The 26402-nt window shown below is 45.5% G+C and overlaps 1 protein-coding gene across 2 annotated transcripts in view; it reads left to right on the top strand.

Annotated features, from left to right (window-relative positions):
* Positions 1-2408: 2408 nt before the first annotated feature.
* Positions 2409-26402, top strand: part of LOC134999715 (transmembrane 4 L6 family member 1-like) — a 55858-nt gene continuing 31864 nt past the window's right edge. Inside the window, exon 1 of one of the 2 annotated variants that reach the window (XM_063951444.1) lies at positions 2409-2616. The gene's annotated coding sequence lies outside the window, so the exon portion shown is untranslated. The remainder of the gene's footprint in view (positions 2617-26402) is intronic. The other variant, XM_063951445.1, reaches the window with a different exon arrangement.

The raw sequence follows: 26402 nt of genomic DNA on the forward strand, positions 1-26402 counted from the left end.
ATGCGTACATGCGACAAAATTGGGACAGTTGGGAGCTATGCATATGTGGTACCCACGTTTGGGGATACCACTACTACCCCATCGCGGCTCTAACTGCAGCCAGCGCTGCCCGAGGAGACCTGTCAAGGGGGGGGGGGGGGGAGGCAGGCGCTGACAGTGTTAAAAATTCCCCTCTCCGGTTGCCTAGCAACAGCCCACTGAAAAGAGCTGAGACGGGGAGCACTAGGACCCAGTAATTTCCAGCCAGGAGAGAGAGAGTGGGAACCCCTGGTGCCCGTGGATTGGAGGAGAGTGGTGGCGCAGAAAAAAGAGGAAGAGCAGAGCAAAGTGCAGAGGGGAAGCAAAAAGACTGGCGGGGCACGCCAGGAGAGAGACGCGGCAGGGGAGTGTGAGAAGAGGCCGCCGCTGACTGAGCCGGACGGGGGACCGCTGCTGTGTAGAGAGAGAGACGTGCTGGAGGAGAGAGAGAGCACGGCTGGCTGCGTGTATGAGGAGAAGCCGCTGCGGGGAGAGCCAGAGACAGAGAGCCGCTGGAGAACCGCCAGCCGACGACGGAGACTGTGAACCGCCAGCCGCTGCATGGAGCTACCCGCTAACCACACGGCAGGCAACCCGGCACAAAGAGGGAGCAGAGACGTAACTGCCGGGAGCCGGCAACGCAAAAAGGTACTCTTGTCAGTAGCCCCTCATCCCTCCTGAAGAGATAATCTCTAATTGTACCCCTCAAGCTGTCCAGTCCAGGCCAGGGACCCAGAGGTAGCCAGGAGTTTTCCAGCACACGCCTTGTACCCTGTCCCACCTCCACACCAGCAGGCTAGGGGCATAGTGGGATCTAAGACAGATAAGCAGCCGCTTTAGAGGAATCCTGATAGGAACTGTCTGATGGTAATCAAAGGGGTTTTCTCCACTTATACGGAACTGAGCCTCACCTGCCAGATCAATTATGATTCCACCAACAGACGCTGTGTAGTTGCATGCCTACAGTATTACTTTATCCGGAATAGTCCTACTTGCTCTGCCCTTCGTAGGGATACAAGTCCCACAACTCAACAGATGGACTTACCTTTCTGTGGATACAAATACGGTTCGCACCGTTAGCCATTGATGCTGTGTCATAGCACAAACAGTTAGTACTGTACACCTCCCTACAAATACCTACCTTACGTCCACTGACGTCCTCCCAGGAGTTCACTATTAGAAGTGCAAGTGTTCTGTAACAGAGACACTGACCGCAAACGCCCACTGAGGTGCAGGAACTGAACATTAACGCCATCTTATGGACAGTTTAGGAGGGGCTTCCCCATTACTGCCAAGACATTTCTTACCCTAAGATAACGTTACCGTCCAAATGATTGTTCTTGCATGTAATATATTTGATTGTTGGATCCAGTCATAGTTATACCTTTGAGATATCTAAGCTGTGCACACTGTTATAGACAGGGAAAGAAGCAGGGTATTGTGATGATGTTCAACATATGCAATTGCTCCAAATGAGGATTGAGTTATAGCGGTGACTGATATTTGTCAGTGCAATAAATGGTTGTCACCGTATCCCTGTGTAGCAGTCCTTGAGCACACTGTGTTTTGGGTTGTCCTTCTGGGGTCCTCCTGGTCCTTCTGTCCCAGCTTTACAGGTGACGCGAAGAATAGTTGCTGGCCTCGACATCGCTGAAGACGGGATACGGCCGACCACGAAACGACTGAACCTCAGGTACCAACACACCTCACCCACTTTATAGCAATATTACACATACTGTAGTATAAAGTTATGAGTGACATCTATAAACAGGGGTGGACCTAACTCCTAGGACTCCAAATCAGGCTCAGTACCATTTGGATTCACAAACCCCAACTGCTTCCATAGAATTCAGTTATTTGTTTCAGTCCTGAATACATAGTATTTCCCGGCGGGCGGGATGCACTGCACAGCACTAATCAGGACTGAATTAGGCACCTTGTATGGCCACATACAGTTCTGTGATAGCATATGGGGGGTAATTCAGAGTTGATCACAGCAGCAAATTTGTTAGCAGTTGGCCAAAACCATGTGCACTGCAGGGGGGGGGGGGGGCAGATATAACATTCGCAGAGAGAGTTAGATTTAAGTGGGTTATATATATTGTTTCCGTGCAGGGTAAATACTGGCTGCTTTATTTTTACACTGCAATATAGATTTAAGTTTGAACAAACACCACCCAAATCTAACTCTCTCTGCACATGTTATATCTCTCCCCCCCTGCAGTGCACATGGTTTTGCCCAACTGCTAACAAATTTGCTGCTGCGATCAACTCTGAATAACCCCCATGGTGCACTGTTTTAATTCCTCCTAATTATTCATTAAACATGACATCAGCGCTGCTGGTTAGTGAGAAGCCGGTACACTCAGCAGGAGAACAGGGAAAATCAATAACTGCTTATTTGTAATATCTGCAGCCCAGAGAGCAGTTCAGAGTCCTCCCAAATTCTTTTCGGGAAGGTCAGTGTTTGCTTTCACCTGGTCACTTGGTGTTCCGTGCTGGCCTGAGACTAGCACCAGAGCCGCCACTGGTCTCCGATTCCACTCCACTAACCTAATCCAGTCACTGCACCTTAATTCATCTTTGTTCATTTGCCAGGTAGGTCATTATCATTTGTATTTTGTTTAGTTTTTATATTATTTTTTTTTAAATGGATAATGACAGGGTAACAAGTTTGTTTTCTACTACAGATAATAAATATTTTAAATAAATTATTACTCTTATTTTCTAGGTGCCTACACACTAGGCGATACGTTTCATGAGCGATATCGCCTAGTGTTTTCCCTACCCTCTCGGGCGGCCGTTATAATGCGTACACACTGAACGATATTGCTAACGATATTGTTCAGTGCCGCCACGCCGCCACCGGCCCGTACATGCAGCTTTGGACGATAAGACCAAATTGAGCTGCAAGTACAGTCGACAGAGGGGGTCGATAACGACCCACGGGAGCATGCATCGTTCATGGTTTGCCGATGAGCACGTTTAACATACAGAGATAAAGAAAGAACAATAAGAAGAAAGTAAAAAATATAGACCCTTTGTGGACTTGGGGGGTCATTCCGAGTTGATCGCTAGCTGCCGTTGTTCACAGCGTATGCACCGCAATGTGCAGGCGCGTCGTACGGGTACAATGAGCATTGTGGGTTTGCACAGAGTGTAACGAACATTCCAGTCGCACGTCCGAACGCAGGAAGATTGACATGAAGTGGGCGTTTCTGGGTGTCAACTGATCGTTTTCAGGGAGTGCTTAGAAAAACGCAGGCGTGGCTGGGCGTTCGCTGGGCGGGTGTGTGACGTCAAAACAAAGCCGTCCCTCCGTCATTAGAATCAACGCACACAAAGAGCAACTACAGGGCTGGTCTTGTTTTGCACAAAAAGATTTTGCAGGCGCTCTGCTGCACAAGCGTTCGCACTCCTGCAAAGCGAAAATACACTCCCCAGTGGGTGGCGACAATGCATTTGCACGGCTGCTAAAAACTGCTAGCGAGCGATCAACTCGGAATGACCCCGTTTATCTCTTACCCCCTAGGCAAAACTTGTACCTACTCTCCCACCACCATCACCACCAACCAGTTGCACTTTCAGCCAGAGGTGAAAGTGCGAAGGCAGCGTGTTGTAAGTTCCTCAGCCAGCCGACTGCACCCAAGAGGTCCAGGCACCCTAAGCAGCTGTCTAGCGCTGCCTAATGGTACAGCCTTCCCTGCCTAAACCTTGCAAATATCTACCTCTTCCGAGCTGTTCTTGCTGCCTAAGCAAAACGCCTAATTATTTACTACAGTATATACAATTTTACATATTGAAAATGTAAAAATCAGCAAAACATCAATAGGAATTTTCTCAAAATGTATCTTAAGTTCTTAAGATGTACTGTATCAAGCCTTGGAGAGAGATAAAGTAGAGCCAGAGGCGGATTGGCCATAGGGTCTACAGGGAAGATTCCCGGTGGGCCGACGCACCCGCGGGGCCTGTTTTGTTTGAGGACATGTGGTCCTATTTATAGACATAATGAATAAGATGCCAATCAATTTGCATATATGAAAATGACTTTGCCACTTAGCCTGTGATTGCAGATGATCTAGTGTATGCTCTGTCTGCCTGCTTGGCTGACATATAAGACTGAGTGAATAGTGATTGGTATACGGTTGGTGTAATAAGCAAGAAAATATATATTTCTAAAGAATTATATAGTTTCCTAAATTCTAAAGGTGTATCATATAATGTGTTCATAATATTTAATTGTATTTCCTTTTAACTTCCCCTTGATGCTGGACATCCCCACTATCTGGAAAGTCTTGGGGTGGAGGGTGCTGCTACCATGGCCCATGGCTAGACCATACACCTCTGGTGCTGCCCAAGTGGGGCCACTAGTACAAAGTTTTTCCAGGGCCGCTTTTTGTTCCCAATCCGCCCCTGAGTAGAGCTGTTGCTCAAAGCAACCAATCAGCTCCTAACTGTCATTGCAAAACATGTGCTAGATAAATGACAGTTACAAACTGATTGGTTGCTTTGGGCATCTTCTCCACTTCTTCTCTCTTCAAGTGTTCATACATCTCCCCCTTAAAGAGCAAAGAGCTATAAAGATAAACCTGGGCTGGATTAAGCCTTTGGGGGGCTGGGGCACTTAGGACAGGGGGGCCCAGGTGTGTGTGTGAGGGGGGGGGGGGGGGGGGAGGGTGTATATTAGATTGTGCATACTTCTCATCATGACCCATTCCAGGAGGGACAAAATGCTCTCTACCTGGACTTCCCTTTTATATATGATTAGCATCACATGTGTTGAACAGTTTCATTGATAAAAAAAAAAGGATTTTAATTACCTACCGGTAAATCCTTTTCTCGTAGTCCGTAGAGGATACTGGGGTCCACATTAGTGCCATGGGGTATAGGGGGTAATTCCGACCCAATCGCACGCTGTTGCACTTCTTCGCAGCGGTGCGATCGGGTCAGAACTGCGCATGTGCGGCTTGCGCATTGAGCGACGCTGGGAACGAAGAAAGCGGTCGCAGTGGTGAACGCAAGAAGATTGACAGGAGGAAGGCATGTCGGGGCGTTAACTGACCGTTTTCCGGGAGTGGTCCAGCGAACGCAGGCGTGTCCAGGCGTTTTGAGGGTGGATGTCTGACGTCAAATCCGGGACCTGCATCGCTGGATCCGTCGCAAATGGTAAGTAGGTCTAGGGCTGGCCTTGTTTTACATGAAACTTTTATAGCATAGCAGGGCTGCACAAGCGTTCGCAGCCCTGCTATGCTAAAATACACTCCCCCATAGGCGGCGTCAGGTTGATCGCACGAGCAGCAAAAAGTTGCTACATGCGATCAACTCGGAATGACCCCCATAGACGGGTCCACTAGGAGCCTTGGGCACTTTAAGAGATTAAGAGTGTGTGCTGGCTCCTCCCTCTATGCCCCTCCTACCAGACTCAGTCTAGAAATTGTGCCCGAGGGGACAGACATACCTTGAGAGAAGGATTTAAAGGACAGAGGTGAGATTCGAACCAGCACACACAAACCAAGAGGAAAGCCATGCTAACCCAACTTGAACAGGAACAGCAACAGCTGAACCAACAACAATACTTAACCAAGTAACGGTGCAGGAAACACGAAGCACTGGGCGGATGCCCAGTATCCTCTACGGACTACGAGAAAAGGATTTACTGGTAGGTAAATAAAATCCTATTTTCTGTTACGTCCTAGAGGATACTGGGGTCCACATTAGTACCATGGGGATGTACCAAAGCTCCCAAACCGGGTGGGAGAGTGCTGAGGTTCCTGCAGAACCGATTGACCAAACTGAAGGTCCTCAGCAGCCAAGGTATCGAACTTGTAGAACTTTGCAAACGTGTTCGAACCCGACCAAGTAGCTGCTAGGCAGAGCTGTAAAGCCGAGACACCCCGGGCAACCGCCCGGAAGAACCCACTGACCTAGTAGAGTGGGCCTGTACAGATTTTGGAACAGGCACACCTGTCGTAGAGTAAGCATGCTGGATAGTAAGCATCCTTTACGGCCCCCTGGTCGGCCGATTATTGCCGCCAGGGATTCTATTTATTATAAAGTATCTAAGTATCTGGACACGTTCTTCCAACCTGTCATTCAAGTGCAGAACACATATTTGAAAGATACTACTGTTTTACTCCACAGGTTGCAAACCTTGCCGAATCCCTTACCTAGTTGTTTTCTCTGTACTGTAGATGTCGTGAATTTGTACACAAGTATTCCGCATGATGGTGGTTTACAGGCAGCAGAAAGATTGCTCTCCCAGAGTTCAGCGTATCAGGGCCCTGATGTTGCATTTTTCATACAATTGCTAGGGTTGACTCTTAGGAGGAATTACTTTTTATTTGATAACCGTTGGTATATACAATTGCAAGGCTGTGCCATGGGGTCCTGTGTGGCCCCGGCATTCGCTAATTGTTATATGTTTGATGTCGAACGTGAAATTTTTTTTGCAGATCAAAGTATTTCTTCTAAAATTTTGTTATTTTTGAGGTATATTGATGACCTGTTGATCATATGGTCTGGTAGTGAGGTTGAGTTTCATGATATTATATCTAAGGCCAATAACAACAATTAATTTATTAAATTCACCTATACTATTAGCAATAAACAGGTGAATTATCTGGATGTGTCCATCCAGTTGGATCCAGATGGTCTCCATACCTCATTATTCAAAAAACCCACTGATAGGAATAATGTTTTACATTTTTCTAGTCAACATCCCATTAGTACGAGAAAAGGTCTTCCATTTTCACAGTTTCTCAGGGTGCATAGAATTTCGGATAATTTGATGACTACTGAAAGGGATATAGATGTAATGATTCGTCAGTTTGTGGCCAGAGGGTATAATTTTGATGAATTAATACGCATCAAACAGAAGGTATTGGCCATCCCTAGAGAACAGGCCCTGGAATCTACTACTAAGAATTCTAAGTTAATTAAAAAAAATTCCGTTTGTACAGAAATTTCACAACCAAAGTGCTGATACTGTAAGGCATATAAAAAGGTTGTGGCCTTTAGTGAAAAGTGACCCTGACTTGAAGGTCTTTCACGAGACCGAGGTCATGCCCAGTTACTCACGGAATAAGAATTTAAAAGACTGGCTTGTGAAAAATGATATTTCAGGGTTTACTAAAATTCCTTCTTCTATGCACTTTTTGAGTCGCCGTCCTGGGTGCTACCGGTGTACTGGTTGCACCACTTGCAGTTTCCTGGAAAGTGGGGATTCGTTTTCCCATCCACATACGGGGAAGCGTTTTTCCATTCGCCAGGTTTTGACATGTTCTAGTACGCATGTCATATATTTCATTCGCTGCCCATGTGGTCTTCTCTACATAGGGAAGACCATGAGACAGTTTAAGGAACGCATGAACATGCATAGGTCCTCGATACGTAAAGCGGTGGAAGGCCTGGTGGTGCCCCAAGAACAACCAGTGGCACGCCATTTTAGGATTTTTAAACATGGGTTGGCTACATTGCGGTATAAAATCATCGATCAGGTCCCTAAAAACATTAGAGGAGGTGACAGGGATCGGGCTCTGTTACAGAGGGAAGCTAAATGGATACATCGCTTAGATACTGTGGCCCCTCGTGGCCTTAATGAATCATTAGGCCTTAATTGCTTCCTTTGAAATACTCCGTTGATCAGCCTGTGAACTCTGGGTGTTTGCAAATCTGCTGCTTCAGTGTAGTGTTGTTGTTTATATTACCAATATAGAATCAGTCTGTTTGGTGTCCTATATTTTAGAAATAGTCCTGACTAGACAGGATTGATTATATTGCTCTGTGTCAATTTTCCCTGTGGTTACATTGTTTTTAGTTGATGTACGGGCTTCCGCATTGTTTGCTCCCCCCTGGTTGCCGGGCAACGGGACGCCTAACGGAGCTGATCACATGGAGGCGGGGTGATGGTCATCTGGCGCTGGGCGCTCCGGGTTCGCTACCAGGTTTAGGAGGAGTGGCGGAGGGCCTTCATTGGTGAAGGGAGCACTGACATTAGCCCGCCCACCTGTGTTGCCGGGCAACGGGAAGCCGGGCTGACGTGGTGACGTACGGACGGACGCCGGCGGCGGTGACGTCACCGGAAGACGCTGGGCACTCGGAGCCCGGCGGCATGGTGAGGAGGCGGGGATATTACTTTGGGTGAGCTATAAATTTGTTTATCTTGTCTTTATATTTATCTGATCCTGATGACGATTTTATAATAAATCGAAACGTTGATCTACCTGATCTATTATCTGTTCCATTGATGTGAAGACCCGTGAGTGCCACCTGATTTTGGAGTGATATATATATATATATATATATATATATATATATATAGAAAGCAGGGATTTGGCCCAAAAATGCATAGGCAAATGGGGGGGGGGGGGGGGGTCCAGTTGCCTGGAAACCCCCCTCCCTTATGACAACAATTGCAATGGTATATAATACAATTACCAGAACTGCTACCACATCATGCAGTTTAAGGGACAGAGCAGAGCCCAGTGGCAGCAGCTTCTTCTACCAAGTTTTTCAGTGTTAGGTGGATCTGACTCACTCAGTGCACTGGACCAGAGAGCAGCTGCCAGGAAGCAGGAGCCTTACCATGAGGTGGGAGAATGTGTTCTTAGAAAGTGCAGTACTGGTTCTATTATGTTTGCTAATTATTAATTTATTAATTTATTTATTACAGTATGTTTAACTTTTCCTGACCACTTATCTTATTTATCTTATTTAAATATTTGATACAGCCTATACTGTAGACCATCTATAGTATTAAATATTAATACTGTATTCCATACAGTATCCATTGCATACATAGACCAATGTTTAAATTAATGTCCAGGGTCGTTACTAGATTCTTCTGGTGCTCCCTCAGACTCCCGCACTTGCTTCAATGTTCCGCAGAGTGGGAGATTGTAGATTGCATTTGGAAACCCACCTCTAGAAATCCTGCGTTTGCCACTGAAATGATCAATTTTTGATGCATCTATTGTATAAAAGTTACACTGTGTATGAAAATAGAATTTACAAGTAACTGTATATGCCAGTGATCTCCAACCCGTAGCTCGCTGTAGTATTTTCGGTAGCTCACAGAGCGCACGGGCTTGGGCAGTCACTGGCACTCCTCCTCCCTTCATTTTTAATATGGTGCCGGCCATCAGCCAATCAGAGCTTGTGGACTGGCAGTGGCGGCACCAGATTGGCTGCCGAGCCGTGAGTTTTGATTGGCTCACTTACCGGTAGCATATTTTAAATGCCCGCTGCCGCTGGAGACTCTGTCACCCTCACCGCAGCCGCTCTCCGGACTTCACAGGAGAGGCGCACACTGCGCTCTCCTCCCCTTCCGTCCCTCATACAGGAGGAGCAGCACCGGCGGCAGTAGAAGAAGCCAGCAAGGGTTAGCACTGTGTGGGGCACTGTATCGGACACTGCGGGGGAGGGGGCACTTTATCTGGCGCTGCGGGGGGCATTTTAAATGGCACTGCGGGGGGAATTGTATTTGGCACTGGTGGGGCATTGTATCTGGCACTGCTGGGGGGCATTATTTGTGTATCTGGCACTGCTGGGGGAATTATTTGTGTATCTGGCACTGCTGAGGGGCATTATTTGTGTTTCTGGCACTGCTGAGGGGCATTATTTGTGTATCTGGCACTATGCAGGGGGGCATTACTTGTAGTTGTGAGGCCACACCCACTTTTTCAGGAACGCACACGCATTGGGGGGAGGGGGGAGCTCCTTCAGAGGTTTTATTTTCTGAAAGTAGCTCACACCCCAATTAAGGTTGGAGACAACTGGTATATGCAATCTACAGGATCCAAAACCGGCCTTAGCTATAGGCAGGCTAGGCATTTGCCTAGGGCATTCAAGCATGTCTAGGGGCATCCAAGCATGTCCCTGCAGTATCTCATGCTGAGAGGGACAGTCCGCAAACTAACTGTTACTTTCCAAATGTATTCAATCAGTACTTGTATACACTGCTGTTTACATTTGTCAAAAAAAATGCACACTGTGCCTTAAACTTCCTCTGACATGCTTGAATGCCCCTGACTTGTGAGAGATCAGACAGACAGCAGAAGCCAAGTAAATGCAATTCCTGGACCTGTGACATTTTCACTGACTATATAAGGTTATTACTGGATAGCTTCTTATGATAACACATGTGTATTTTGGAAGACTGCTTCACAGAAACCTGACATCACCTATACTGCTTGTGCACATGGGGGAGGGGGACCCTGCCATCCTCTGTGTGTCCCTTATCCCTGTGCAAACCCCAGGTGTCTGCAGGGACATAACATGGGCAGTGTTCTCCCCACGCTTTATTTCCTAGTCAGTCCATACCGTAAAATTCCCCTGCCATCTAGCACTGTAACGTGGTCAGTAAGTTGCGTTGTGCTATTTCTACATGAAACATCAGTGCAGCGTGACTTTCGGACACATCAGACTGGAGGGCAGAGCATTTAGCTCCCACAGTATAAAGTAAAGGGCATGCAGTAACAGACACCAGCAAACACACTGAATAGTGAAGAGAATGGACAGTTTCTACATGTTTGATACTGATCTTTTTGTATAACCAGCAAGTGTGGCAGTATATGTGTATTATGGGCATTACTAATGTGGGGCATATGTGTAAGGTGCATTACTGTGTGGCATTATGTGTATTATGGGCATTACTAATGTGGGGCATATGTGTAAGGTTCCTTTACTGTGTGGAATTATATGTATTATGGGCATTACTGTGTGGCATTGTGCAGAGTTGAACTGGCCCACAGGGTAACCCCCCGGTGGGCCCCACTACCTGAGCGTTGCAGGTACAGATGCAGAACTAGCAGCGGAGCTAGGGGGCACCAGACAAAATTTTGCCTAGGGCATCAAATTGGCTAGGGCCGGCTCTGACAGGATCTCACAAACTGAACTGGGCAGGAGGCGGCAGAATAGGGGGAGTAGGAAGGGGGTGTTACAGCTGCTGCTGTTACAGTATCTATGGAGAATTGTCATGATTGGCTTGTTGGAGTAAAGCAATTCACAACACTGCAGTTTTCCTCCGTGTGTACGTTCTAATGCTCAGTAATGTCATATATTATCATTCCCATCTTTATGCATTGCTAGCCTAAGTGACTATATAACTGTGATATAAACATTTGTTGTTAATGAGATGTTTTACCATCATAATCTCGTTGCTGCGCTCTCACTCGGTTCTATTAATTACTGTGGTGTGCTGGACAAATAACATTTTTCTTATTTTAAAGCTCTTTGTCTACACTGGAATTCCCACAATTATAGGATTACTAGGCATTTGCAGGATTTAAATCGGCCAGTTATACGTTTGTAGACATTGTATAGAGTGTCCTTCTAACTTTGACCCAGATTTATCAAGCCTTGGAGAGTGATAAATAGGAGGGTGATAAAGTACCAGCCAATCAGCTCCTGTCATTTTTCAAACACAGCATGTGACATGACAGTTAGGAGCTGATTGTCTGCTACTTTATCACCCTCCTATTTATCACTCTCCAAGGCTTGATAAATGGGGGCCAAATATAAAAACCTGCTTCTGAGAGATGATTAGGGAAGAAAATCAGAAATCAAGGAGAGATGTTTTATTTATCTCACAATGTAGACAAAGACAGGTAAAATCACTGGTATTACTGTTACATGTTATGGCAGAGTATCCGTTTGGACGGTCGACCATTGACATGGCCGACATGGACATATGGTCGACACATGAAAATGGTCAGAACCTTATTGCAGTCATCAGGTTTTAAATTATTATACAAAAGAAAACCCCAGACTTCCATACTGTGTATGACTGGAGCACATACAGTACATTCATTGTGATATACAGTGTATGCGAATACCAGACCTGGACATATAAATATCTTCCATCATCCTGAAGGCTAGACAATTTCCCCCTTAACTTTTTGGTCTGATTAATTGTAGGGTCCACAGAGCTATGCAATGGAAAATGTCTCCTACGCTGTGGCGTAAATATTTATTCATGCGGCATCATTTACACTTTACAACATGTAACTGACATAGCATGCAGCAACCACAAATTTATCTATCGTTTACATTTATTCAGATAAAATATTACACACAAAGGGGGCCGCCACAAACGTAATGGTCAACAGACCATCTGCACCGATACCCAACCTAGTGGTGGTGCACTGCCTTATAAGCTGGTCCCAGACAGATGTACTGTGTATGCCCACTGCCCTGGCTGTGACGTGTAACTACAGACTATAATCTTCAGTGTTTGCCTAGAAATGCTCGGTGGCATGGGAGCATAGAAGCCCTACACAGTAATGCCCCCTGCACCATATTACAGTATGCCACACACCGCAGTGCCCTTGATACATTCTGCCCTACAGTAAAGCTTCTAATTACTTTTAAATTACCTACTCATTGCCAAGGGTTTCACGCGCTGGGTGTCATGCTGGTTGCCAGGGGTTGCATGCTCAGGGATGCATTCTGGTTGCCAGGGGTCTCACGCGCTGGGTGTCATGCTGGTTGCCAGGAGTTTCATGCTCAGGGATGCATTCTGGTTGCCAGGGGTCTCATGCACTGGGATCCATGCTGGTTTCCAGGGGTTTCATAATCTGGGATCCATGCTGGTTGCCAGGGGTTTCATGCTCTGGGATCCATGCTGGTTGCCAGGGGTTTCATGCTCTGGGACGGATGTCATGATCGTTGCCAGGGCTGTGTAATGCCTTTTGCCAGGGCTGAATGCCAGTTGCCAGGGCTGTGTAGTGGTTGTGTCATTAGTGTATACAGCGCTCGCCAGCCAGCATCTCCCCCTCTCCTCCTCCTCCTCCCGTCCACCAGTCAGGTGCTTCTGCTGATTCCTGGTGCTCCCCCTCCTCCCCGTCATTACTACTCCGCTCAGGAGTGGGGTCTTGCGTAATGACGCGTTTGCGTTGTGACATCACACCGTAGGCTGCTTTTCCTGTGGTGCCCTCCCTCAGCCTATATCCAAGATAAACTTCAATGGACCCATCCCCTGCCATTTTCCGTACATGGGGGGTGATTCAGATCTGATCGTAGATGTGCTAAATTTAGCACATCTATGATCAGTTACTCAAACAGCGGGGGGCCGCTCAGCACAGGGCTAGTCCGCCCCGCATGTTGAGCCCCCCCTCCCCTCATGGGTGCGAAAGCATCACACGGCAGTGTTGCTTTTGCCCCCGCCGAGTAGCTCCCTGCCTGCGCAGCCTAGCTGTGTTGGCAGGCAGCTACCCGCCGCATCCCGGGCACAGCGGCTGTGTGTGACGTCACGCAGCCGTCACGTCCCAGGTCACAGCAGCTGCGTGTGAAGTCACGCAGCCGCCGCGGTCCGCCCCCACAACGCAGGCGTGTCCGGACCGCGCCCCACCAACGGCATACCCCATCCCGCCCCACGACCGTCTCTGCCTGTCAATCAGTCAGAGGCGATCGCAGCCCTGAGATGCTTTTAGCATCTCACTGGGCCTCCCAGGGTGCATTCCCTAAAGGGCTTCAGACTACGATCGCTGCAGCAATCCAGTCTGAGTTAGGCCCACAATCCATACCTGACAGCATTCCCCATACAAAAATCTGTACAGAAATCAGGACAATTTATAATATACAGTGTCGGACTGGGGCAAAAAGGGCCCACTGGGGTAATGCAGTGGTAGGGGCCCATGCATAAGGGTGTGGCCAGGCAATAGTGGAGGTGTGGCCAACCACCACAGAGGCCCGGCTAACTGTAAGAGAGTGCATGGTCTGGGCCCATAGTCCTATGCAGTATAAGGGAACATATGCAGGGCTGTTTCTAGCAAATTTGGCTCCCAGTGCGAGATTTAAAAATGCGCCCCCCCCATGACATAAAAAAAATGCGCCCCCCCCCCCCACACACACACACCTAGATTAAAAAAAAACTTGTGCGCGCACCCGTAAAGGGAGCGTGGCCTCATCTAAATGGATGTGGCCTCATCTGAAAAGACTACCTCACAATCCAGTTTTTGACCCTGCTCCAACAGATCACGACCACCACAGGAAAAAAAAAATTCTACCATATTAAGCCCCACACAGTAATGCCCCCTGCACCATATTATGCCACACACCGCAATGCCCCCTGCACCATATTATGCCACACACCGCAATGCCCTTGATACATTAAATCCCCACACTACGGCAGGCAAGAGTCCCCATTTTACACATTACGGCAGGTGTCCCCATTTTACACATTGAGAGTGACAATGTTAAATTCCTTTGTCGTATAAACAACCCTTTATGAAGTCTAAGAACACTGTACGCTGTTTACTTAAGAAGTACCGTATGGGTACGCTGGTTGCGTAACGATCGCTCAGCCGTAGGCGAGACGCTCACGCGTCACGTTCGCTCACGGCCCAGAGATCACAGGACAGCACGTTGTTGGCTATGACTAGAGTACTGATTCGCTATGGCGTAGCGGACGCTCGAGACCACGAGGAGATCACCAGCGGCGCAGACGCTCACAACGCTATACCTTTATGTCTAAACCTTATCAATGAAATACACAGAATACCTTAATGTGAATACAGGGTGTAAGTGCAACCTTGTGTAACCTGACTAACTACAAAACTGCTTGAGCGTCACCGACGCTCAAGTGAACACTTAAAACTATAGACAATACACAGATACTGGTTTAGGGTCCAAAGCCTATTAACTGTATTATATCTAATATACTTGTAAAAGGGAATAACAGTACAAATGATACACTACAATATAACAGATACTTCCTAACCAAAATAGCTACACTAGAAATACAATACAATACCAATCTAATACAATACAATACAATACTAGTCAAAGGGGAGATATGGGAGAAAAGAGAAGGGAGAGAGAGAGAGAGAGAGAGAGAGATATGAGAGAAATGGCTCACAGTAAGACAACATGATTGCAGAGAAGCTTACACATGTGAGGAACAATCGCTGCGCAGTTAGTCAATGCTGATGAAATACTTGGGCTTACTCATACTGGCTGTCCCTATATCATGGGACAGAAGCTAGACTCCATTTTGGGAAACCTCCACTTGATTCCAAAGACCACACCACATGGCTGAAAGGGGGAGGGGAAGACATCCAGCAGCAGCCATTTTAGATTTGCAGGTCCAAACACATGGCACTCTCAACTACACCACAATCACATAGCAGGAGACACAAGACTCCATGTTATTCCAAAATGTCCAAGCCTCAAAACAATGCATATGTTCTGATTTTACAATTCCAAACCATCTAAATCACCTTTCACAATGTAATCCAACTTCCTAGAACCATCTCATAATTTCACATCCCAAACAACTTCAGTATCTCAATAACCAGAGCATATTCATCACAAGACCAGATCACAATGTAATTAACACAAACGTAACTGCATGGTGGTATTTATGATTAACAGGATATATAGTATAACTAACCAGCACAATCTATTTTAAATCTCCATAGGCAAACAAATACCACAAATACTATGCTACAGATGGTATACTGTTCCAATCCATCACAGACTTCACAGAGTATCCACAAACACCCAACAATCACACAACCAAGTTACAATATCCTATTTAAACCAGAAAGCAATCTGTCTGTTTCCTTATCTAGCCATGTGAAGTTCAATACTTAGCCTTTAGTTTGGAGGATGTCCTGGGGATTTAGCCGCCATGCTGCTGGGTGCCAGGTAGCTGTGTGTGTGTGTGTGAGTGTAGCTACATTACATCTGTTCTCTGAGGCCACACCTGACCACTACCTTCCTGTTTGACCAGTACCTGGGGGAGGGGTCTTTCTTTCTCCTTTGTATTGAGTCACTATTCTCTTTGTATATGCTAATCAGGTTCAGCCCTGAAAACTTAGTAAAAGGTTGTCTTGAGCATCCATTGTTCTAACAATATGATCTTAGCTTTTATACATATAATCATATCTATCCGCTGCAATGTCCCACAACAACACAACAGGCCTCAAACTAACCCACACCTCATTCTGCTTGCTTCAATACCAAACATGATGTGTTTATCTGGTTCGGTTCAAAAGATACGTATTCATGACATCAATTCATCAGCCAATTCTATATCTCCATGATGTCTGGTGTTTGCTGTGCTCGCTGCGCATATTTGCAAGTATAGCGGCTTATATGTGTGCAGTTTATATGGTCTCTCTATGTAATATTTTTGACTTTGACAGTCCACCCTTTGGCAGTCACCAATAACTGCCACTTCCTAAAACATTTCAAAAAGAGAAAAATATATGTCAGGGGTTAATACATTTCCATGGTTGGGTAAGGGAGGAGAGAGGAGAAGGTGTGAAGAGGGTATGACCTAGTGAGATAGCAGAAGCATGTGTGTATGAATCCATGTTTGGGGGGTCATGTATCATCGTGCCGTACGTGTTGTACATCAAGCTTCGAGGTATTGCGAAGTATACAATTGAATTCCTTCTTATCCTGTGGTACAGGTCTGTGGATGGGCTGTCAAACTTTACCGAGCTCTTTTCGGATTTTTTTTTGAACAAAATGGGGAGCACATTTTAGTTGATGATACATGAATGGGGGAATATGTGATTGCTGATATCTGTGCCTGTATTCCCTATACTATGTGTGTTATTACCTGAGGGTTGTAGAGATGAAGATGAAGAACACTTATGGAAAATGCAATGATATTCTATGTCAGGGAAATGTACATCTGTTGTTGAAGTTTTGTTCGGTATCTGTTGAGAGTCGTCTTCTTTGCGCTGTATTGCTCTTTGGGCATGAGCAAATAGCTTTGTCAGTGCCATCAGATTTACAAAAAATGTTGGGCTAGCGTGAGTTTAAAATACTAGGGAAACTGGGGATCCATGGCAAAGTTCATCAAATGTCCATTTCTCAAGTGGTCAAAACTTCATCTTTGGTGCTTGTCTGTTGTCTATATAGCGTCTCGTCAACTTCCTCGTCCAAGGGGGTCTTTGTATCTTGGGGAAAAGCAGAAAAACAGGTGAAAGAAACGGACCTTATAATCGCATTTTCATCACATCATGGTTTCTATCATTGGGTCATAAATCAAATCCAGGTTAATTACAGTTTCCTCACTCCTCAGGCTCATCACTTTTGTACTTTGTTTGCACCTCATTAAAGCCTGCCCGCATCTAAATATCAATCTAATCGATATAACGACACCCAAGATACATAGTAGAAACTTTCCAACATCCATTATGACTCCTTGAGCCCAGTCTCCTAAACCGGAGAACCAATTTCGCGGGTTCAACCATGACACCCAACCAGTCAGCTCATTACCTACAGCAGCAAGGGTGAGATTGTGTTTTCGACGAAATTCCCACTTCAATTGGAGAATATCGTCCATCTTTTGGTCTATGACCTCTACCGGATCCTCGGTGCTATTTGTGATATACGTGCAACACTTTATGCCGTACTGTGTTGCCAATGTAACACAATATCCGCCTGTTACTGCTGTAAGATAATTAAGAACCATCCTATGCTGAACTAGTTCTGTTTTATAAGCTTGAAGTTCTCTTCCAGTGTATCTGAACGTGTCATCATACATTTCAGTGATATTATCTAACAAATTGGCGAGTGCGGAAATGTACCTATAATTCATCACTCCCCGAGCGGTGCGAGTGAAATCTAACGCTACCAGAACCTGAATCCCGGTGGATTCATGGATAAGATCAGAGGCCGGATGCTCTAACCTTTCTGACAGTTGTCTTTTAACTCGGTGCTCGTAATGAGTGTGAGTATAAGGAGCTTGGGCACCACGGTGTATGTCCTTCATTTTGTCATGTGTAACAGTCATCACTTCAGGCAATACTTTTCCAATATAACACAATCCTTCAGAGTTTGGGGCAAGCCACTTGTACGCCTTTCTCCCGCATATGAAATATGCGTCATCGGGGAGAACATATGGGACGGAGAAGGACATGACCATGTTACAGACCTTCCAGGTGAAATCTCCTGACCCTAATTCTTCCATCTGTTTAAGGCACGTATCAGTTTGTACGATATGTGCACAGTATCCTGGTGATACCTCTCCAACTCTAGTAATCCTATTTCCTAAGGTATATCGATACCGGAAAGATTTTCCTCTACTGGCTATGTGGCGTACAAGCTCTGTATCTGTAGGCATTCTATCTGCTCTGTGTGAAAAGGTCATGGTAAGGTTGCTCCATGTCACTTCCCAATTTCCCGGCTTACGGGGATTGGAGATATTAAAACATAAGAGGGACCTATCCACATGGTATTGGTGGAGCTTCAAACTAGGAGGGCTGGAGATGTTAAACCTCCGGTCCACCGGTCTCCCACCACTTAGCTCAAGTACCTCCCCTAACGTTAAAGGAAATGGTACTAGCCCTGATTTGCTATGACCCTGAGGTACTTGAGAGCATACCCAACAATCTGTTTTGTTTAACACATTACCCACTAAAGAGTGATAGTCACTCAATGGATGCCGGTCCATATGGATATTAAAACTGGATTGGCATTTCTTTATGCATCCATCCTCTACCAGATTGTCACAGAGCCTACAGATACAATTTTCTTTTTGAACTAACAATCCTTCACAATTGTTTACAAATAACATGGTTGTTAGATCGTGCCCGGTACTCGCCTTTGCTTGGTGATTGGGTTGCTATTGGAAATTTACACCTCCGTCTCAGTCATCAGGACCTTTCTGGATCCTTTCTCGACCTCGCTGGTACTCTCACCGAAACAGACTGCTCTGGTCAACATCATGGTTAACGGGAAAATCCATATCACAGTCTCTTGGGGCAAGTCCATCTTACAGGAGGAGAAAAGAAGAAATTTGTAAAGGGGGCATAAGAAAACAGTTTGAGGGGGAGAGAACTTGTTACGATAATAAGTTCTCTCGTCTTGTTGTTCTTCTTGTTCTGCTGTCCTCTCAAAGGTGCTGTCTCTCAGTCTTCCAAACGAACATTCTGGTGATGCAATATTCCTTCCTAACCGGCGATCTTTCTGTAAGGAGAAAAAAAATCTGGCATTACCATTGGTCCAACTGAGGGGTGACATACCATCTTTAAACCATGGAAACATGAGTGGGAAGAGAGAGACAACAAAAAAACAAAAGAGATAGAGAACAATTCATGTGCATATATACATTACATAACTCGACAATAACCACCAATGAGAAAAGAGAAACAAAACATTTTTAAACATTGTCAACATTAAGAAAACATTGTTAGCATTAGAAAAACATTGTCAGACTTATTAGGCTGTCATATCTATGTGTCTACTGGTCTCCTTGAGCAGTCCCTCCCCACCAGCACCTGCATTACTCCACTGTCTGTATCTGGCCAGAAATACATTGTGGCGGAGGTCATGCTGGGGTTTGGTAGACTTCTGCAAGGACCAAGTGGATATGCAATGTTTGAATTCTTACCAATAATCGTCAGAGATGGGGATAGAGAGAGAGAGAAAAAAAAAAACATTTCACAGATACATTTACAACGTTTCACCTGGTCATTCCGGTGTCTTCAGTGAATGACCTCCCACTTTATTAACCGTTACCTCAGGCTTACCATCAGTCCTAATGATCACCTTTCCTGACTATATATTATGGGTGTGGCCCAAAATTCTTCCTATATGATCCCTGATTATAATGGTGTGTGTTGTAATTTTGCTCATTTCTTGGTCTAGGGGGTCTAACTTTATGTGGGTTATTACAGTTGTTGGCATAATGCCCTTCTCTTCTACAATGGTAACAGATCCTTGGCTTTCTCCAAGTGTCAGTGAACTGGGGTCTTGGCTGATTTGATGCCTCCTCAAACGCTTGGATGCTCATCACCATCAACCGCTTTCCCTGTACCTACCTGATTCCTTGGATACCATGATTATGTCGTTGTCTAGGGAGTTGATATACCTTCTGTGAATCTTTGATCATACAGTTAGATCTTTCCTAGGATCTGGGTAATCAGATCTGATTGATCTCAATTCTGTCCGGGACCAGGGATGGCGCATTGCACTGTCCTTGACGGGAATGGTTCCCTGATCATCAGTCTTCCCATTGGGGACTGTGATCACCCTGACAGGACTAAACTCAATCACATCACCTTGTTTTGGTCTTACAATATGGGGTACATTTGTTTGTGCGTGATATAAAACATTGTACGTACCTGTGGACACGACCTCACCTGACCCTCCGTTAGGGGGTTTGATTATTGCCTTTACCAATTTGGTCGCGTCCACCTGGATGTCTTGTAGGATGGCTTCTGGAAGAGGTGCCGACATCGTTCTGGGCTCACTTTCTTGTTGGTAATCCTGAGGGAAGTTTAACATGGGGTGCGACTTGCACAGGTTAACATTTGTAATTTTTACACTTTCATTTTCATAAACATTATTACATTTAACACTTTCATTCTTAATACAGTTACTAAGTGCATTTTTATCGTACAACATTGTGCCATTTCTCTGCAACCATAATCCTCTTCAATGCCATGTCTCTCCTCTCAAGATGAAAGTTAGATATGTAAGTTACATTTCTTTGCATTTCACTTTCCTGTTGCCATAACTACAAACAATCATCATGTTTAACTCGTTGTTTCCAGGATTTTATGAGACTGATCCTTTGCCTTAAATTATGCAACACCTCTAAGTCAAAACTACCTATCCCGGGAAATGGTGCCTTATCCCCTGCAGTCATTCGTGTCCATTCATCACAAAAGGTCTCAGTGTGGGGACCATATTTCCCCCACATTACTAACCGAGCAGACCCTCGGGGTCTGCAAGCCTCTGGAGTCTGAATCCTGACCTCCGACCGTCTCTGTGTTGTGCACTTGGCTGCCATTGTGGACCTTTTTAACACAGAAAAACTTCCTAAAATGCACCAAACACAGAACTTCGTTGGAAATCCTTAAAGCTCTTCCACTGAACTTCTTCTGCTCCGGGTATCCCCGTTCCGCCTTCTAGCAGACACGTGTAGCCGTTGCAGGCCCTATCTCTAGAGATTTTCCTGAGAAAATTCCCTTCCTTTTTCTTTTACACAAATCACGCTTGCATGTGCTCCCTACAACACGTATGAGGGCAAGATTTACGCATGGATATACGACCTCATATCACGTTGCGTTATTGGTCACACATACAACCGTGCGGTCCAATCGTACCACTTATAGACACTTGTTACCCATAAATGGTAGGATCATTGGAGTCTCCCTACTGTGCTCCAAAACAGCCAGAGCGTAATACAACGAAAACTTTATCACACTCTGTTGCACGTTTTCACTCAGATCGTGCTCATCACGTTCCACATAGATCACACAGATCACAAAGTCCACAAAGCGGAATTCAATACCGTTTTATCACATAGATCACAAAGTCCACAAAGCGGGATTCAATACACTCATACCGTTTTCAACCCACTATCATTCTTATAGTTTTCTGATCAGAAAAATCATTTCCCGTAGTCTGATAGCTCTCCCCAGAGGCGTTACAGTAAAGTAAGGTATTTAAACTAAATTTTGGAAACTGAACAAATGTGTGCTATTGTCTTGTGGCTTCTGTATCGCCTTACTATAAGCGATATTTCACTATATAAACGCTTACCAAACACCACACAGTATCTTCTATGCTGTGTGCTTGTTTTTTCTCAGCACGTTATCAATGCAAATGGCAAACAGGAAGGTGAGATGTGAAACTTACACAGATGAAAATGCAATTCTAAATTTAATCTAATAACATACATTGATGTAAGCACACGCATATAGATATTACATATAAGTACCAATCACTATTACTTATGATTGACTATGATATAGATTAAATAAATGCATAAAAAAAACTCATTAAATGATGATTTCTTTTTGACAGTGGATGGCTGATTGTTTCCTGAGTCAACTGAAAACCAGCCGCTCAGAAAAAAAAATAAAAAAATTTGACCTTCCCAAAATGGCCGCTGCTCCTCCCCCTTCCACCTCCATGAGGGTCACACAAAATGGTGGACAGACCATGCGGCCTCTTGTCACAAAGAAAGTCATCATTCAAAACTCCTAAAGTTATTCTAGGCCTGAGTGTGTAGTTGGCACCAAATTGAAATAAAAACCAGATTTTCAAAGACAATAGCGTACTGTTCTTACCTCCGGTCCCGGATTCCCTCAGCACCCTTTACTAAGCGAAACAGACGCTTATCCAATCAGCACTGCAAGGAATATGATCCCGCCCTTTGCTGATGGATAATGTCTGCTGATATTACCTAGCAGAGATATGTGAAGGACAGGACGAGTCCCCCAATTGACAATGTTAAATTCCTTTGTCGTATAAACAACCCTTTATGAAGTCTAAGAACACTGTACGCTGTTTACTTAAGAAGTACCGTATGGGTACGCTGGTTGCGTAACGATCGCTCAGCCGTAGGCGAGACGCTCACGCGTCACGTTCGCTCACGGCCCAGAGATCACAGGACAGCACGTTGTTGGCTATGACTAGAGTACTGATTCGCTATGGCGTAGCGGACGCTCGAGACCACGAGGAGATCACCAGCGGCGCAGACGCTCACAACGCTATACCTTTATGTCTAAACCTTATCAATGAAATACACAGAATACCTTAATGTGAATACAGGGTGTAAGTGCAACCTTGTGTAACCTGACTAACTACAAAACTGCTTGAGCGTCACCGACGCTCAAGTGAACACTTAAAACTATAGACAATACACAGATACTGGTTTAGGGTCCAAAGCCTATTAACTGTATTATATCTAATATACTTGTAAAAGGGAATAACAGTACAAATGATACACTACAATATAACAGATACTTCCTAACCAAAATAGCTACACTAGAAATACAATACAATACCAATCTAATACAATACAATACAATACTAGTCAAAGGGGAGATATGGGAGAAAAGAGAAGGGAGAGAGAGAGAGAGAGAGAGAGAGAGAGAGATATGAGAGAAATGGCTCACAGTAAGACAACATGATTGCAGAGAAGCTTACACATGTGAGGAACAATCGCTGCGCAGTTAGTCAATGCTGATGAAATACTTGGGCTTACTCATACTGGCTGTCCCTATATCATGGGACAGAAGCTAGACTCCATTTTGGGAAACCTCCACTTGATTCCAAAGACCACACCACATGGCTGAAAGGGGGAGGGGAAGACATCCAGCAGCAGCCATTTTAGATTTGCAGGTCCAAACACATGGCACTCTCAACTACACCACAATCACATAGCAGGAGACACAAGACTCCATGTTATTCCAAAATGTCCAAGCCTCAAAACAATGCATATGTTCTGATTTTACAATTCCAAACCATCTAAATCACCTTTCACAATGTAATCCAACTTCCTAGAACCATCTCATAATTTCACATCCCAAACAACTTCAGTATCTCAATAACCAGAGCATATTCATCACAAGACCAGATCACAATGTAATTAACACAAACGTAACTGCATGGTGGTATTTATGATTAACAGGATATATAGTATAACTAACCAGCACAATCTATTTTAAATCTCCATAGGCAAACAAATACCACAAATACTATGCTACAGATGGTATACTGTTCCAATCCATCACAGACTTCACAGAGTATCCACAAACACCCAACAATCACACAACCAAGTTACAATATCCTATTTAAACCAGAAAGCAATCTGTCTGTTTCCTTATCTAGCCATGTGAAGTTCAATACTTAGCCTTTAGTTTGGAGGATGTCCTGGGGATTTAGCCGCCATGCTGCTGGGTGCCAGGTAGCTGTGTGTGTGTGTGTGTGAGTGTAGCTACATTACATCTGTTCTCTGAGGCCACACCTGACCACTACCTTCCTGTTTGACCAGTACCTGGGGGAGGGGTCTTTCTTTCTCCTTTGTATTGAGTCACTATTCTCTTTGTATATGCTAATCAGGTTCAGCCCTGAAAACTTAGTAAAAGGTTGTCTTGAGCATCCATTGTTCTAACAATATGATCTTAGCTTTTATACATATAATCATATCTATCCGCTGCAATGTCCCACAACAACACAACAGGCCTCAAACTAACCCACACCTCATTCTGCTTGCTTCAATACCAAACATGATGTGTTTATCTGGTTCGGTTCAAAAGATACGTATTCATGACATCAATTCATCAGCCAATTCTATATCTCCATGATGTCTGGTGTTTGCTGTGCTCGCTGCGCATATTTGCAAGTATAGCGGCTTATATGTGTGCAGTTTATATGGTCTCTCTATGTAATATTTTTGACTTTGACAGTAGAGAGAGAGAGAGAATACTTACAGAGGCGATTACCGCTCTTCGGCCCGCCTCACCAGTCGCTCCTCGCGCCGGCCTTTCCCTCTTCCTAACTTGGATCCCCCTCTGTACTCCGCTCGGGGGGGGGGGGGAAGTTTTGCGGAGTGACGGGGTTGCGTCGCGACGTAATGACGCAACCGCGTCATTCCGTGAAACTCCGCCCCCCGAGCAGGTTACTCAGGGAGAAATAGGAGGGGGAAGCAGGGAGCCACAGTTAGTGCCGCGGCGGGCGCCCAGTGCGGTTGCACTGCTCGCCTGCCCCAAGAAACGGCCCTGAACATATGTATAATGTATAATTAAAGTGCACTAGGATACGGTTTGGAACCTAATCCCTAGAGGAGGAGGTGGGCCCACAGGCAGTGGGGCCCACTGGTGGTTTCCCCTGTTCCCCTGTGGGCCAGTCCAACCCTGATACTATATCAGTATACCCAAAGTGCACTCAGAGAAACCAAGCTCATGACTATTGGATCACTGTAAATAGGGACTGTACCGGAAACCGTAGGCAGGTACTGTAAGAACAATGTGTAAAAGAGGGCCCTCTGTGACTGCTACGGTTCTGATGCTTAGGAGCGGGATGTTCCATTAGTAACAATGCAGTCAAATAAACTACCAAATCTACCGCAATAAACATGGATCACCGTATGCTGTATATTAAATAGGTCAGCAGCAGATATCAGGGAAATCCACTGCGGACTATGGGGGTAATTCCAAGTTGATCGCAGCAGGAAATTTTTTAGCAGTTGGGCAAAACCATGTGCACTGCAGGGGGGGGGGGGGGGGGGCAGATATAACATTTGTAGAGAGAGTTAGATTTGGGTGGGTTATTTTGTTTCTGTGCAGGGTAAATACTGTCCGCTTTATTTTTACACTGCATTTTAGATTGCAGATTGAACTCATCACACCCAAATCTCTCTCTCTCTGCGCATGTTATATCTGCCTCCCCTGTAGTGCACATGGTTTTGCCCAACTGCTAAAAAAATTCCTGCTGCGATCAACTTGGAATTACCCCCTATCTGCGCAGCAAGTCCTATAGAACTCTCTGGGACTGCCATGGGCCCCTATGCATCAAGCTAATTAAAACATTAACTTTCAATAGCTTGTGCCCAATAGGCAACACCATCTATGGATAGGGTTGCCTATAGAAGCCTAGGGCTCATATTTGCAACAAGTGCCTAGAGGATCCCCTTCCACCCCCTCCCCTGCGACTTGCGTATTTACTGGCAAATGGCCACACACGTGCAACAGGACTCCCAGGTCATAAACCAGGAAGTCAGTACTTTGCTGGGACATTGCAAGAGCTGTCCCAGCAGGTAAGTAGCGTTGGTATGTATGCAAGGAGGGGGGCGGGGGGGGGGCAGGATGTATTGCAAAATATCTGCAGTACTTGATGCATACTGCTGCAATGCAGACTGTCAGCAGGTATGTGGGGTAGAAATCTTGTTCTCAGAATCTCCACCCATACATGTCTTGGGGGCTCAAACACATCTGCTAGAAGCCAGCTCTGTAGGTGTGTGAGTACCCTTAATCAGGGCTGGTGCTAGGGTGTTCGGTGCCCCCCCTGCAAACTATAAATTTGCGCACTCCCTCTCACAGTTAATAAAAGGAGAGCATGTGCCGAAGGACCCAAATAAAGGATTATGGTTTCCCAAGGGGCATGACCACACAACAGTACCCCCAATTCAAATTGCTTAATATAAAGTTATGCAGCATTATACATAACACTACACAGATACATTAGACATCATTTTATACATACATTACATATACATTATACATAATTATACATACATTATACATACCGTCCACAGGAGGGGACGGGAGCAGTGCGGTGCTGAACAATTAATTAAGAAGTGGGGAGGAGAGGGGAGGGAGACCGTGACCTCACCAGCGAAAAGCGCAAGGTTGACCGGTGAAGAAGAGCCGCTTCTCGTTGCCGGCGCCGCAACGAGAAGAGTGAGGAAGCCGACGCCGGGAAGAGCTGCGCTGCCGGTGATTGCTGCACAGCAGCAGAGTTGCAGAGCAGGGAGAGTGCCTCTCCAGCCCGGCGCCTCCCTGCTTTGCATCCCTTCGCTGAGCGGGTTCTGCCAGCCCTGATGACGGGAGGGGCAGGTCAGGGAGGGGAGAAGACCACCTACTTTCTCGTTTTGTCCTATGGCTAGCCGCAGCACATCGTTATTAGTC

The sequence above is a fragment of the Pseudophryne corroboree genome, chromosome 2 (assembly GCF_028390025.1).
Source record: "Pseudophryne corroboree isolate aPseCor3 chromosome 2, aPseCor3.hap2, whole genome shotgun sequence".
In the NCBI taxonomy this organism is placed as follows: Eukaryota; Metazoa; Chordata; class Amphibia; order Anura; family Myobatrachidae; genus Pseudophryne; species Pseudophryne corroboree.